The sequence below is a fragment of the Lissotriton vulgaris genome, chromosome 12 (genome assembly GCF_964263255.1).
Source record: "Lissotriton vulgaris chromosome 12, aLisVul1.2, whole genome shotgun sequence".
NCBI lineage: Eukaryota > Metazoa > Chordata > Amphibia > Caudata > Salamandridae > Lissotriton > Lissotriton vulgaris.
In genome coordinates this window covers 722,633,136-722,648,622 of record NC_141700.1, presented here as the reverse complement: position 1 = coordinate 722,648,622, position 15,487 = coordinate 722,633,136, and positions in this window count along the sequence as shown.

Genomic DNA, 15,487 nt, shown 5'->3' with positions numbered 1-15,487 from the left:
TTACTATGCTGCACACGGTAGTTGAGCCATCACAAGTTTTCCATCAGTCGGCCTAAGCTATAGAGTTAGTGGCCCTAATATGAGCCTGTGAATTGAGTGAGGAACTGGTTGTCAATGTTTATACTGCCAGCCAGTATGCCTTCAGTGTTGTGCATAATTTTGGGCCACTCTGGGCAGAGTTCCTTATTTCCCATGCGACGAGAATTTAGCACAGACCTCTCATATATAGGCTTCTGTCTGCTTTGGCACTCCCTAAGAAATTGGCACTAGTAAAGTGCAGCGCCCATAAGAAAGTTATTGACAACGTGGGTAAGGGGAACGCTTTTGCAGATCAGACAGCTATGGAAACAGACCAAACTAAGATGAAAAGAATGTTTATAGCAGGTCCTTCCAGGTGGGTGCCCGAGTTCTCCATGTTTGAGGATACTCTTGACAATGTGAAGGAGATACAGCGTGAGGCCATGGTGGAGGAATTAGCAATGTGGCAAGAAAGTACAGCATACTTGAACAATGAGGGATGTTGAATTGATAAGTCAGGGAAGCAAAGGTGGATGTTGCCAGGTGCATATGTTCTCCCTGTAGTGACAATAGCCATGGCCCGGCTCATATCAGTGCTAAGGGTATTTGCAAGTTGTTAGATCCTGTATGGCAAAATGACAACATCTCGAAGACAGCTACACATTTAGTGAAATACTGCATTGTGTGCATGATGCACAATCCTGGCAAGCGTACCCCTACACCACCCGGTAATTTTGCACCACCCACTTTCCCTTTTGAGGTCCTGCAAATGGACTTCATTGAGATGGACAGGGTCAAAAATGTGAAGTATTTGTTGGTAGTTGTCTGTGCATCCAGTAAATGAGGTTGAGGTCTACCCCACTAAAGAAAATACAGACACTGCGACTGCAAAGATACTCATGAAGGAGTCCTTTCCTCGCTTCGGCTTGCCCCACTTTGATCTGGATTGATAGCGGAAGTCATTTCAATGCCAAGGTTATTCAGTTAGTTTGTGAGGGACTACATATCAGACAGATGTTTCATGCTGCGATTCACCCCCAGTCAGCATGTTTAGTTGAGAAGTACAATGATACTCTCAAACTAAAATTGGCAAAAATCCAAGAGACCACCGGGTTGCAGTGGCCAGATGGGTTACCACTAGCTCTTTTGTCCACAAGAAAAACAGCACATTCTAGGACAGGATTATCGCCCTACGAGGTCGTGTTCAGATGCTCAGCAAATGTCTGGGGCGTCACATGCCAGCGTAGGTTTTCAGCAATTGAGTACCATTTGTTGACCGATTACCTGTGTCTGTTAACTGAAAATGTGCGTTCTATTCACTAATAGATTCGGCAATAGCTTCCACCCATACCTGAGAGGCCTGGTCAAAACATCCAGCTGGGGACTGGGTATTGCTTTGAAATTTTCAGCGGAAGAAGAGCTTTGAACCCAGTTAGAAGGGGCCCGAGGTAGTCCTCCTTGCTACCAAGACCGCTGTGAAAGTTGCTGGCTGAAAGAATTGTATTCATTCCAGTCACTGCCACAGAGAACCCTTGCCCTTATGCTATGACCAATAGGTGAGGGATGGTATTGGGGATGCTGAGGGAGAAAAGATACCCCAGTTTGTCCCCTTCAGTGACACGCAGCTTATATGGACCCAAACGGATGCTGAGAACGACGATGTTCTAAATTCAACAGTCCCTCCGAAAATCCAAGCAATAAAAGAACCCCTTTTCATTGACCCATCTGTGCCTGGGGTCACCAGGTACAAGTTGCATCCTCGGTTGAAGAACGGTGCACCAAAGGAGAAGTTCAATTTATTAGGGATGGACTGTGCAAGTTAGGGTGTACTTTGTCATAGTACCAACTGGGTTAGTTTAGGGTGAGGCGAGATTGGTGCATTATTCTGACATTGGACATGATAGATCGAACATGCTCCCTTGGAGAGGGGTGCATTATCCTGTGTGACATGGGATTCCTCAAGAACTAGACTGAGCAGCTCCACCGCCGGTGCTCAAGAACGCCAACGTTGATGTACAATAGGAGGCTCAGATGAACACTCTGAACAATTACGTTAGTTATTACTTTTTACTGCCTTCCATTTTGCTTCATAATGCATCTGTTCGGTCGGCCTATTAATGATGAGTAACAGCCGTTTGCACCACCGTGCCCAGCACAGGGTTTGTCCACAAAGAGTAAAAGAGTTTTTGCATTATTAGTTGGGATTGCCCTAGTAGCAATACTTGGAATATCTTGGTTTCTAGAGGAGAAGTATCACGTACATTTCTTGGTTGGTACAATGCCCGTTCTCCCTGAACACATTTTTGTTACTTTTGCCCCTCACAAAGGAGAGCAACAAAAGACTTACACAGATAATGTCTTTATACAAATGTTGCCTCAAGCTCATGACATGTCCAATACAACAAATTGTTGGGTTAGTGGATTGCTCCCCTCAGTTACTCGTAAAGGTGATCATTTGTTGTCCATGCCTTTGTCATATCTGTGAAGTAGTGAGGGTTGGTTTGCATTGTGTTTGTCATGGTACACTACCATTTCCACCACTCCGCTCAGATTATGACACCTGCTGATTCTCGCACTGTTGTTGATTATATACGTTTTATTCATAGGTTTATTCCTATAGGTAAGCCAGGACTAAACATCTCTAGTACTCTGTCCCCAAACTCCAGTATGAGCAAATATGACAAGGTGAAGAACAACACATGGCTTTGAATAAAAATGGCTGATTTTCAGACGTTTAACACCTTTGAGTATTTCAAATCTTACCAAGATCATGATGTCACTAAGGACAAACCAATACCGGTGTCTGTGGTCAGCTCAGCAGCTGCCTTTCTGTGTCCAGGGGAGGGGGAGATAGAGGTGGAGGAAAGTAAATGCAATTACACCTACCCACTAAGCACTATTATTAGTCCTTCTTTGATCTTAACCCCTACCGTTCATTTTGTCTGTGGGACCAGAGCTTATGTATGGCTTCCTAGAGGATGGTCCCACAGGTCTTTTCTTCTTCCCCGGTGTATGATACTCCGCCCAGTTACCATAAAGATCATCAGCTGCAGCGTAGGAGTGTATACTTGCCCCAAGTCAGAAAGGTCATTGACACAAAGGATATAGATCATACGGATACCAGTTTGAGGATGCCATAATTGGTATCATACCTTTTTGGGCCCCCATGTCCAACAGAATTAAAATGTGTTGGTTAACAAGGGTTGTTGAAAGGGTTATTAACACAACAGTTGGTATACTGACAAACATCACTGCTGAGCTTCAGGCTACGCAATTATTAACCTTGCAGAACCGGATGGTGTTAGATGTCATACTTGCAGATAGGGGTAGGGCCTGTTGCCTCATTGGCAGTAGCTGTTGTGTGTACATACCTGATCACGCCCCCAATGTGTATGCTGCCATAAAGAAATTGCATAGACTCTCATCTGACATACAGCATGAAAATGGTACTTGGACTCCATCTGGGTGGTTTTAGAGAATGCTAGCGTCCGGGGCTTAGAATATCCTTATCTTTCTAGCTGTGATTGCTGGTATTTTCTTCACATGCTGCCTTTGCATACACTGTTTCCCGACCTGCTGCACTTATTGTGTAGGTGTTGTCACCCCTAAACAGAAGAAGCCAGTTCATGAAACTAGTGCTGCTATCATGTTGCAAAAGGACATTAACGACATGATGCAGATCGATTAGGGCATTTTCAGTTTCACATCATCTCTTGCTCCTTCTATTCCAGATTCTGAGTATATGGATTGCTCCAAGTGTTGATGTTCTTTGCTTCTTAGAATACTACACCTTTTTCCCTTCACAATATCAAATGGTTTAGCGAATGCTAAAAGGAGGGTCTGATGAAATGAAAATGTTTTGCTATTTTGTTTGTGCGTTGTTCTTGTGTTAAGTTAGCATTCATAGCATAATTTTATGTTTAGCCACCATTTTGAATCATGTTGTTCACTACGTATTCCCTGACTCGAGAAACAGGCTGTGGAAATTGTTGTTTGTTCAAAGTTAGGCCTTGTTCTGCTAATGGATACACTGTTCGTATTAACGCATTCCTTTGCCATAGATAGAGGCTTTCTCCCACTAGTCTAGTGCTAGGTACGAACAGAATGACTTTGGCATAGAGATTATGTGAGCCCGGCCTCAGAGTTGAAACTCATCTTTCGGTACTTCTTTGTTTTAGCGGCACCTGCTAGTAGATTTCCATTATGGGTGGGACATTCTTGGTTCAGAAATGTACATAATGTATCTCCATGTTAGCTGCAGTCAGTCCCTCTGCAGCAATCCTAGGAGGCTGATCAGACTGGACTTCGCTCAAGTGTACCTGAGTAAAATATACATGGTGTGTATTCTGTACTGTCTGACCGACTCCTCATTTGTATGGAAGGCAGAGAGATGGTCGCGAGACATCAGGGTCGCCCTAATAGGATCACCTCCTTCATAACCTGGCATTCTTAAGTATCAGAGGCATCTATTGCCAGTCCAGGAGAGTCTTAAATATGGCAAACTTCATTCTAGATTCTCTGAAAGTCCTTTCCAGGATTTCTATCACCTTGGACCAATCATCTTCAGAGTATTCCCTGTTGAGCACGCGTTGCCAAGTGGTTCACAATTGATGTAGTTGAGGTTGAGAATATGGATAGCTCACCATGGAGTTTTAAAAACCTGAGCATACCCCCTTGAAATAGCCCCAGTGAATAACGTATTGTGCTATTGGAAATTCCTCAATCTCACACAATGGGGAGCCGAGTCGACTGTAGAGGGAATGTCTCAGTTTCCAATATTTTCACTGTTGGGATTCCGGTAAAATAATTTAATCTTGTAAGGCCGCAAAGGTTTTTAATTGCTCATCAACCACTAAGTGGTCAATAGCGATAATTCCAGGTCGCTTTCTTATTGTCCATGAGCTAGACCTGTCACTCACGCATATACCAGCACTATGTCCTAAAGGCTCTTTCCTTTGGATCATCACATTGCTATTGAAGATTTGGTGGGTGTGTGAGCACACCTTGAATATGGCCTGTATAATAGGATTGTTGATGTGGAATTGGGGCAGTCCGGAGTCATGCATTTTGTGAAGAACCAGGCCAGTGTTCATCATTAGACGTTCAATATGGGTCCATAAGGAGTGACATAATTCCTAGCCGGCCTCTGTTAATGTATATTCCCAGATATTTTAGGTGTTCTGCTTTCCACTGGAATTGATATTTTGCTATTGCCACCTTTGTGGTCATTCAGGAAAGTGGCAGGGCCTCACTTTTATTCAAGTTGACCCAGTAGCTTTGTTGTGTTTCTATCTAGGACTCTAATTCGATATTCCCAATTCATGCCCTTATGTGGTTGTAATTAATAATATCCTTATAGAGGCATAAGAATCATATCCATATTCAGTAATAGCCCATGCAGTCCAAAGCACAGCACGGCTACTCCCATCGACTCCTAGAAAGCACAACGCGTTGTTTAAACAAACCAAGCCTCCAGCAGCCCGGGAAAACCCATGCTTTTGTTTTGATTTGAACAAGAACTCCTGGAGTCCAGAAAGAACTGTTAGTTCTTAGTGACGTCTTATGTCCAACCTTACGTCAAACCAGGCACCTTTCAGGTATAAATATACCAACAGTTGCCTTAAGCAAACACACGGTGGTTTGGAGCAGAGCGGCTATCTCCTTGCCCGAGAGCCCAGCTGATGCGAGAGCCAAGGAAGCCGCCCCTCCCCTTTGACGCGCTGGAGAAGCTGCTTTTTCACACGCTGAGAAAATCCAGCTCCGGTGTTCCCGAGTCACCCTTGCGGGTTGCTGGGAGATCGAGTCCTGAAGAAAGAGATACCAGACCTCCCACATTCTATTACCAAGGTACAGAGCTGACTAAGCCCTTAAGAGAACGCTTGATTCAGATTCTTGGCAAAACCAACTTAACCAACTTAACTTAAACTGCTACTTACTCCTTCCCAAGTATTAGGCTTAGGTCAGGTACACCGGGGTAGGCTTAGTTAGAAGCACCAGTTGAGTACATTAGTCAATTTTTTTTATGTGTGTATATATTTTATCCATTTTAAAGTATCATATGGCTAAGAAACCATATCAATGCTTTTACAGTAATACAGTTTTTCATAATACTACTTTTACTGTACGCACTTTTACTTTATGATAAGTATTGCAATTGTGGCAATTCATTTCTCTTGCATGAGAAAGAAGACTGCTCAATAAATACCACCTTTTATTGAAAATGCCCGTCTCTCTATTTCTCTGCACTCTGGTGAAACTAAGTATGCATGGTTGACTGAGTGAAATAGCTGCCTATTGTTTTCACACGACTCTATAGATACACTCTTTTCTGAGGGAGCAAAGTTGCCATGTTTGTATGGTTGTCAGAAGCTAATTAACAAAAGTTGGAAGGGAGGTAGAGGGAAAAGGCATAGGCTCGCCCTCCAGAAACTAGTAAGTCACAAACGATCTCTGAGAAGCAGAGATCAAGGGCCTAGCTATTGACTATAGGCCTATTCGCAACACTCACTTGAGTTGGAATAGTGTGTATAGTAATAGAAAAAAAGAGTATTGCTCTTTTTCTTGTTGTCCCCTCACTCACCAGGGTTGCCCCACGGTGACATGCTTCATTATAGGGGCCATCCCTGTCCGCTGAAGACTGGGGCGTGCTGCGATTTGCGAATTACGTAGGAGCACTTACAATTTTTTGGCTATGTGTGGTGCGAGAGTTGTGATGGGATGGAGTGGGGTGTGTGTAAATAGTTAAAAATTCCTGCCTAGTAAGGTTTAAATAGTTTATTCTTGCTTCCAGGTGGTAGAGTTAAAACTGGGGTAGAAATAGTAGGATGCCTAAATAACAATGTGTTTAGGTGTACCTATCAACTTCTGTCTGTCAACATGTTTCGTGCATCCCCCAAGCACTTCCTCAGGACTACTCAGGGGCCAGCCCTGTGTTCGCCACTCCTAAAAGATGCCCCAATAAGCTACTAGTGTAAAAAATCTAATAGTGAAAAAAATGCTGCAACAAATATTAATGCATGCATCCAGTACCTGCGTAACAAAATGAATCACGTGGTTCATGTAGTCGGGCCTAGTTAAGCCCCATGTACTCGGAGGGGTTCAGTATCCCAGAAATTTTGCCAACAGGATACCTCCCTCTTTTCACCTATTCGTGCGTCTCCGGAATCGACCGGCATCCAAGGCGAGGGCAACTCTGTCCTTCTGGAAATCCTTATAGAGCCACAGAATGTGGACCAGTGTACAGACATTATAGCAGGACGTCCTAGCTGGTACAAAATCTACCTGGGAGCTATAAACCAAGGTGGGGATCACCCGCTTAAGTCAAGTGGCTAAAATTTAGGCTAGCACTTTCACATCTGTATTGAGTAGGGCGATAGTACTGTAACTGCTGCAGAGGAGCAGGGTTTAGGGAATATCGGAGCGAGTGCTCTGTTGGAAAGAGCACCCAGTCCGCCTCATGTCTGGGTTCCTTATAGACATCATAAAGAGTGTCAACAGCGTAGACTTGTACGCTCCTATAGAATTCCCCAGGGATGCCTCTTCTCCTGGGGCTTTGTTGCAAGGGAGAGTGGAGATCGCCTTGACAATTTCTTTCTTTCTTATTTTATCCACTAAATGGGCTCAGTCTTCATGATTAAGTCAGGGAATACACAGGCCATTAAAGAAGTGAGTTCCCCTACAGTCATCAGCCTCTATTTCTGAGATGTAAAGCTCCATGTAGTAGTCCGCAAAAGTATTGCTATGTCCTGCAGGTTCATGAGTATGGCACTTTTGTTGAGGCTTCAATCGGAGCCCTCAGGGGTCATAGAGTCATCTCCTGGAAGAGTAATGCAGAAGGAGCAGCACTGAGGCCTGCTGAATCATCGGACACATGTCGCTCGCATAGTGAGAGGCATCCAAGAGCTCTCAAAGTCAGCAGCCATTTGATTTGGGGCATCATAATGCAGTGAACAGTGTGTCTTGACTTACACACATCTGATCAAGGTTGTCCAGTAACTTCCTTCGAAAATTGCAGGTTTTGCTTTAACATGTAAAACAAATGAATCTGTACTCGTCATCTGCATCATGAGGCCCCAAAGCCCACCATGATGCTAAATAATTTTTGCTATCCACTGCACATTCTCAAGAGCCTTAGGGCCCACCGCTTACCAGTCTGTGACCCCAGGATAAGGATCAAATTACCTTTTTATATTTGGGGGTCGAAACGTCGACTATCTTTTTCCACTTTTCATGCATCGACGACAGAGATTAATTATCTGAGCCTATTATTTGCTATGTTTGTTTTGTATTCGTTTGCCATTGCTAGGCTGGATAGGTTTCAGCTATATTCTGATGTATGTATTGCACTTTCCTTTCCTTTCCTACAACCCTCACTAGCACATATCCCCTCTTGAGAACTCTGTTTCCTTCTCTGAGCACCATTTTTAAATGTACAGACAAATACGCTGCCTTTGATAATCATGTGATGAAAATAAAATCACATTAATTTGAATTTATCCTGGTGATGTCTGCATCTTGAAAAATTGATTTCCACTGTGACCATTCTCTATTGTACTACAGCCTGGAGATGCCCGCCTTTAGTGCATACCCCAGTGGAGGTAGTTTACTGATAGGGGCCTTGATCACTATGCCTTGTGGGACTATGAAAACCCCAGGGGGTGTCCAACAGTATAGTGCTGACCTCTCTGCTCTACCCAAGCCTCATTGAGACCCACTTCAACTACATTGGTCCTCTGGGGTATCTTCATTATTTATATTGGCAATCAAGGGCTGCTGCCCAGCTCCGGCAACACATGATCTACCCCTGTGACGCACTGTGGGGACCTGCTGCTTCTATTCAGTTTTGCCTTCCCTTGAAGCCGTCAAGACTACCCTGTGAATAGTACAGGTTTCTCTCATGACCAGTGGTAAGGCTACACACCAGTTGTTCACTGAGGCGGTGGATGGCTCTCAGCAGTCACCAGGGACAGCATCAGCATGCTCCAGGTGGGCTCCATTTGAGCAATCTGTGCCCAACTGAGGTCTCAAGATCTCGGACCTCACCTTGAAAATAAATACTCTGCATTCTGCCGTGGCCTCTTTCACTCCTAAAGTGGATGGCTTTGATAAGACGCTTGTGGAGGAGTGGCTGGACAGCACAGATTATTGGGGCTCAGACATCTAGCAACTCTAGCAGAAAATGATTGATCTGAAAGGCCGGGCACGGTGCAACAATGTCTGTTTCAATGGCATCCTGGAGCAGTTGGAATCCAATAATGATGTCAGGAGACTACTAGCAGATGTCCTGTCACACTTGCTTAGTCTGACTTTCACCCATCCTCTTGAAATCCAGAGAGACTTAGGATCCTCCCCAGAATACCATCCGGAACCAATCTGGCGAGGCCACACCCGATTATAGCCTGTTTCCTCCATCATAAACTGGTGTACCAGATCCTGTCTACTGCCAAATGTCAAGACCCTTATGACCTGGATGGTTATAAAGTGCTGATTGCTACATATTTCTACACTAAAAACAATGTCAAACATGCAACTTTGACCACAACTCCACAAATGGGACACAGAAATAGACTGCTAGAACCAGCTACTATGTGGATAGCCATTGCTGGTAACTCTAACGACTACACTGACCTGAATGATCTGACCCATATTCTAGACTGCCTGGATGAACAGTATGTGGATCTCACTCCACCTCTGATGGCCAACACTTTACCTTGAGGCAGGAAATTATTGCATCACACTGGCAGGCAACCAGACCAGCCCTTTAAAAGTCCTCTAACAAAGGAAATGTATTCCACTGTGTGGAAGAACTCACACAAGAGCAGGCCAGGGAAATGTAGTGGTTGCCCTTGGAACCTTCACCACCAGAGACCTAGCCTTCTGAGACCACCTGATGGACACAGATGAGTACCTTCTGAAAGATTTTGCAGACCTGGTCTCAGTGTGTTGTTCTTTAATTATTATTTCACAGTTTTTTATTGCTTATTGCAGGGGTCTTGGTAGTCCTTTCTCCCTTCCCTACCTCTCTTCAGTGATTGACACCCTCCCACCGTGAGCAGCAAAATTCCCCCTGTAACTCCCTCTCTACACACATTCATCCTCCCTTTTCTTTTCCTGTACCCGTGGGACCATTATCCACTTGCAGAAACTTTGCTGTGACATTCCCCCAGGCGCTCCCCCTTTCATCCTTCTTTACCCCATCCTTGCGTGTATTTCTTACCACTCCTTCTCGGCTTTTTCAAGCTCTCCACGCAGTGCTTTAGCTCTACCAAAAAAAAGATTCCCATAGTCTCTTCTGTCTTTAATTCGCGGATGCCGGAGGTCAAGTTTGCTACTCTAGCCTACCCCTTACCCAGTGCAGCCCATCATAATAGCAGAGGGGTCACGCCCCTCTCCTTTTGCCTCAAAAAAAGAGCATCTGTCAGGCTAAGCAAAGGTCAACCTGACAGACACTTTTCTTTTTCAGGTCAGGTAGTCAGGAGCTAAATGTACTGTGCTGGGCTGAAGAAATCACAGCTTCTGTGAATATAAACTCTTCAGTCTGCAAGGCACATCAAGGCTCTCCCCCTCATGCTGAGGGAAAGCATCACTGATTGCCTAGGACCTGGGCACTTCAGTTGTAAGTCCTGGAGTGCCCAGAACTGAGTGTCAATCAGTGGCAGCTCGTCACAGTGGGATGGAGTCAGCAACTCTCAATGATCCCATTCTACTCTGTGATGAGGTAGGGACTGATGCCTAACCTCTTTGGCTGACCTAATCAGCCAAGAGGGAAGGCAGCATTCCCAACCCTCCTGGCAACTGTGAGGCGGAGCTGTGCAGGTAAGTGTGATTTCTTTAAATGTTTGGTGTGTGTGGGAGTGCATGTATGAAAATTTGGACATGAGTATTGTGAATATATGTGTGCGCCTGTGTGTGAATGGATGGTGTAGGAAGCTGGCTCTGTATCACCAATAGGTGGTGACACCATGCACAGAGTTCTCCAAAAGAGGGCTAAATGCAAAACCCAAAGGGCTCTATTTCGATAGTGTGGGCGTGCAGCCTTAGGCTGAACACAGAGGAGTGTAAGACATTTATTGTACACACCGGATTAATAATGAACACATGACTCAAGAAGGAGATCCTGACCAATTTTTGTAAAATTATACTTTGTTGGTATTTTTATTTTTAAAATCAGACTTCATAGTAAGGTAAGTACGTTTCAAGTCAAGTTACTTTTCATGTTCAAAAATCTACAGTGAGGTATTCACATCATTCAGGATCCCTGAGGAGGGAATCAAGTGAGTGGTGTAACTAACAGGTCATGGGGGGCTAGGACACGGGAATAGTGTGGAATTTGGTACCTTCGCCGAATAGGTCAATCCCGGCAGTGTTCTTCGTCCCCGTGGTAATTGGAAGCAAGGAACAGGATATGTTTCAGCAGGCAAACAGCAAGTTATTGTTGCTGGTGGAGGATGGCTGGAGTTCAGATGGTGATCTACCAGCGCTGGATCACCTTGGAGACATACTGGTTGGGTCGACGGTGCAGGAGGTGACCAGCAGGGCCACTAGCAGGAGGGTACAGGCTTCCAGGCCCTGAGCTGTGGGCAACTCGGGTTGTGGGCTTGATATTATCCATCGAAGTCGGGGAGGTCGTCCAGTTGAAGGGCATTCTGTGGGTAGGGCAGAGTCATGTCGGCACAAGTGTCAGTCCTCTACCACTGCAGTCTTTGGAAGATCTTTCGATCACAGTGAGTCAAATCGACACCAGTGTTGGTCCTCAACTGTGGTAGTTCTTGGAGTACTTGTGCAGCATGAAGTCGCGTCCACCAGGTTTGGTCTTACATGTGGTGGTTCTTGGGGTTTGGTTCTTCTTGGACAGATCAGCTCTCCTTGGGAGATGTAAGTTTTTATTGAAGGCAAAGCTGGGACCGTTTGGGCATGGGTTCAGAAAGTAAGCAACGCCTTTGAAGAGATCAAACGTGCCCTCCTTAGAGACACCACTGTGGAGGTTTTCATGCCTCGCCTTCGTACAGAATTGATTGTGGATGCCAGTCTGGTAGAACTGGGACCATCTGACTCAGGAAACTTCTCCAGGAGATTGAGTTACTATTGCCTATGCAGGCAGGGCACTCCAATGACCGGAACCAAGTATGCACAAATTGAGAGAGAGGTGCTGGCCATCTGCTAGGGCTCTCAACATTTTCACCTGTACGGATGTGAGCTCCAGATAATTTCAGACCACAAATCGCTAGTTCCTATGTTTGTCAGAACATTGTGTCTAGTGCCACAGAGGATTGAGAGGTGGGCAGTGCAGTTCCAACCATACAACTTTGTGGTTGTTTATCGCCCTGGTGCCAGAAACCCTGTAGATTACCTCTCACAACACCCCCGGCTGTGAGAGGTCAAGGCTACTGACGTCGATAGGACCAAAGCATTATTCCACAGCATTGCCCAGAATACCTGCCCAAAAGCCATGACTCTCAAGGAGATCCGTGCCACAATGCAGGAAGATGACTGCCAGCAGAAGATGGCAGAGGCCCTGAGGTGCAACCAATAGAAGTGATTTTTGGACAATGCCTGGCACTGGAGCAGAATTGAGGAAGCTGTAACAGTGCAGATGTGGAGAGTTTATGGGAGATTAGCTGCACAAAGAAATAACTCATGCTGAGAGGATGATGGCTAGTAGTGCTGCAAACCCTATGGAACCATGTCATAGAGTTCACCCCCCAGGTTACCCCCGAAACCAATAGCAGGATGTTTGTTTCTGGTCTAGGGAAGACCTAGTTTGGCAGTTCGGGCTGGACTGTTCCTATGAGGCACAGGGTCAAGACTGATTTGCATATAGCTGGGTCTGAACCGGGGTGAGGAAGTGAGCTAAAGAATGATGATGGATTCAACCCAGATCTCTGACTGGGGGTGAGTGTCTGAAAAGTTTCAGTGCTCCGTCCATCATCTCCTCATGTTTGCTTTGTTCGCCCTAGGTTGGCAGGCTATGCCCAAAAGTGGATCCCTTGCTCACTTTGCCACTGGATTCAAGCTAGCCTTGCTGATGAGGGTGTTCCCCCAAAACCGGTCCCTGGATGCTTGTTTCCAGTCCAGGGAAGACCTGGCTTAGCAGTTTGAGCGGGACTGTTCCCATGAGGCGCAGGGTCAAGACTGATTTGCATATAGCTGGGTCTGAACTGAGGTGGCGAAGAACGCTAAAGAACGATGATGGATTCAACCCAGATCTGTGACTGGTGGTGAGTGTCTGAAAAGTTTCAGCACTCCGTCCATCATCTCGTTGTGTTTGCTTTGTTCAACCACGAGGGCCATCAAGGTGCAACCAATACCAAAGCAAGGTTAAGAGACACGGTCTGTTTCCCCAGCATAGACACATCTGTGTATGACAAGGTCAAAGCTTTCATGGAATGCCAAATTTCATGCTGGGGAGCGAGCCTTTCACCAGTCATCATGGAAGACCCATGTCAATGCCCCTGGTCCAACAACATTGCAGACTTTGTGAGTTTTCCTGGTGGACCTAGCCCCCTTGCACTAATTGAGAGCTACTCCAAGTAACATGAGGTCAAGCTCACAACATCCACGACATTTTACAGCAGAAGACTCCTCTTAGAGAAAGTGTTTGCCACCTTTGGCTTCCCCGAGGAGATAAAGACAGACAATGGGCCACCATTTCAGAGCACAGAACTCCAAGAAAACTTGCAGAACCTAGGGATTTGCCACAGAAAAATCACATCACAATAGCCGCAGGCCAATAGTGAAGTTTAGAGGTTCACAAGGACATTAAACAAGGTGCTCCAGCTCTGCGTGGATCAGGGCGTCAACCCTGAGTGGGGCCTGCGCCATTTTCTCTGGGCATACCATCACACGCCCCAAAACTTCACCTCTATCGCACTGAAGTTCCAACGGTCTGTTAGAGGCAGCATTCAGACCAGTCCTGGCTGGCAACCCGCAAGCCTGGACACGGAAAGGACCCAATGAAGATGCCAATCCAACAACGACAGGGTCAGTCGAGAAAGAAGGGCTGACCCATCAACAATCCAGGTGGGTGACTAAGTCATGATCTTGGACAAGCAACCCAGGTGGGAATTCGCATAGCGTTTGAGCATGGGCAGTGGCAGGTGCAAGACAGAAGTGGCGCCATGGTGATCGCGACACAGAGAACAGACAGAGTGACGAGAAATGCATCCTGGTTCCAGAATGTGCCGGGACTGTCGACCTTGGATGATGGGTCTTCAGAGTGCGTTAGTGAGAGGCCAGACACTGAAATCATTCCAGAAGTAGTGATGCCCACAGAGAGTGATCAGGAAGGGCCGGAACCCGCTGATGGTGGCTGCCCCATCCAGCAATGATCAACGGACCCTTCTCAGTGATCAAGGATGCCAAACCACCGGCAGCCAGAGAAGTTCATTGGAAGAGTTGCCAAGGTACAGTGGCACAATCTGCGGCCCACCCAATCCCGTAACAGAGATTTAAAGACTATTTGTGCTGAGTATAGGACTTGCTAACCAATGTGGGAAGGGGTGTAGAGGGACACACGGCCTCTATGTCACAAAGACACAAGGCACACCAAGGCCGGGCAGGGCTGAGGAGATAAATAAAGGGGTCGTGGAGCACTTGAGGACCTACCCAGACCAGAGTACCTAGTGTCAGTCTGTGTTCCCGCCCTGACCCTCACCAACAGTATACAGCCTGCAGCCCAGGCCTCGGGCCTCTCAGTTAGCAGCTCCTTCAGAGAAGCTCCTTTCTTGTCTTATCTAAGGCCACAAGTGTTGACAGTAACTCTGATCTTCAGAAAGCCACCACATGCATAGATGTCTTTGATGTCACCTCATGCATAGATGTCTTTGATGCCACCACATGGGTAGATGTCTTTGATGCCACCTCATGCATAGATGCCATCTCATGCATAGATGTCTTTGATGCCACTTCATGCATAGATGTCTTTGATGCCACCACATGGGTAGATGTCTTTGATGCCACCACATGGGTAGATGTCTTTGATGCCACCACATGCATAGATGTCTTTGATGTCACCACATGGGTAGATGTCTTTGATGCCACCTCATGCATAGATGCCATCTCATGCATAGATGTCTTTGATGCCACCTCATGCATAGATGTCTTTGATGCCACCACATGGGTAGATGTCTTTGATGCCACCACATGCATAGATGTCTTTGATGTCACCACATGGGTAGATGTATTTGATGCCACCACATGCATAGATGTCTTTGATGTCACCTCATGCATAGATGTCTTTGATGCCACCACATGGGTAGATGTATTTGATGCCACCTCATGCATAGATGTCTTTATGTCACCTCATGCATAGATGTCTTTGATGCCACCACATGGGTAGATGTATTTGATGCCACCTCATGCATAGATGTCTTTATGTCACCTCATGCATAGATGTCTTTGATGCCACCACATGGGTAGATGTCTTTGATGCCACCTCGTGCATGGTGTCTTTGATGCCACCACATGGGTA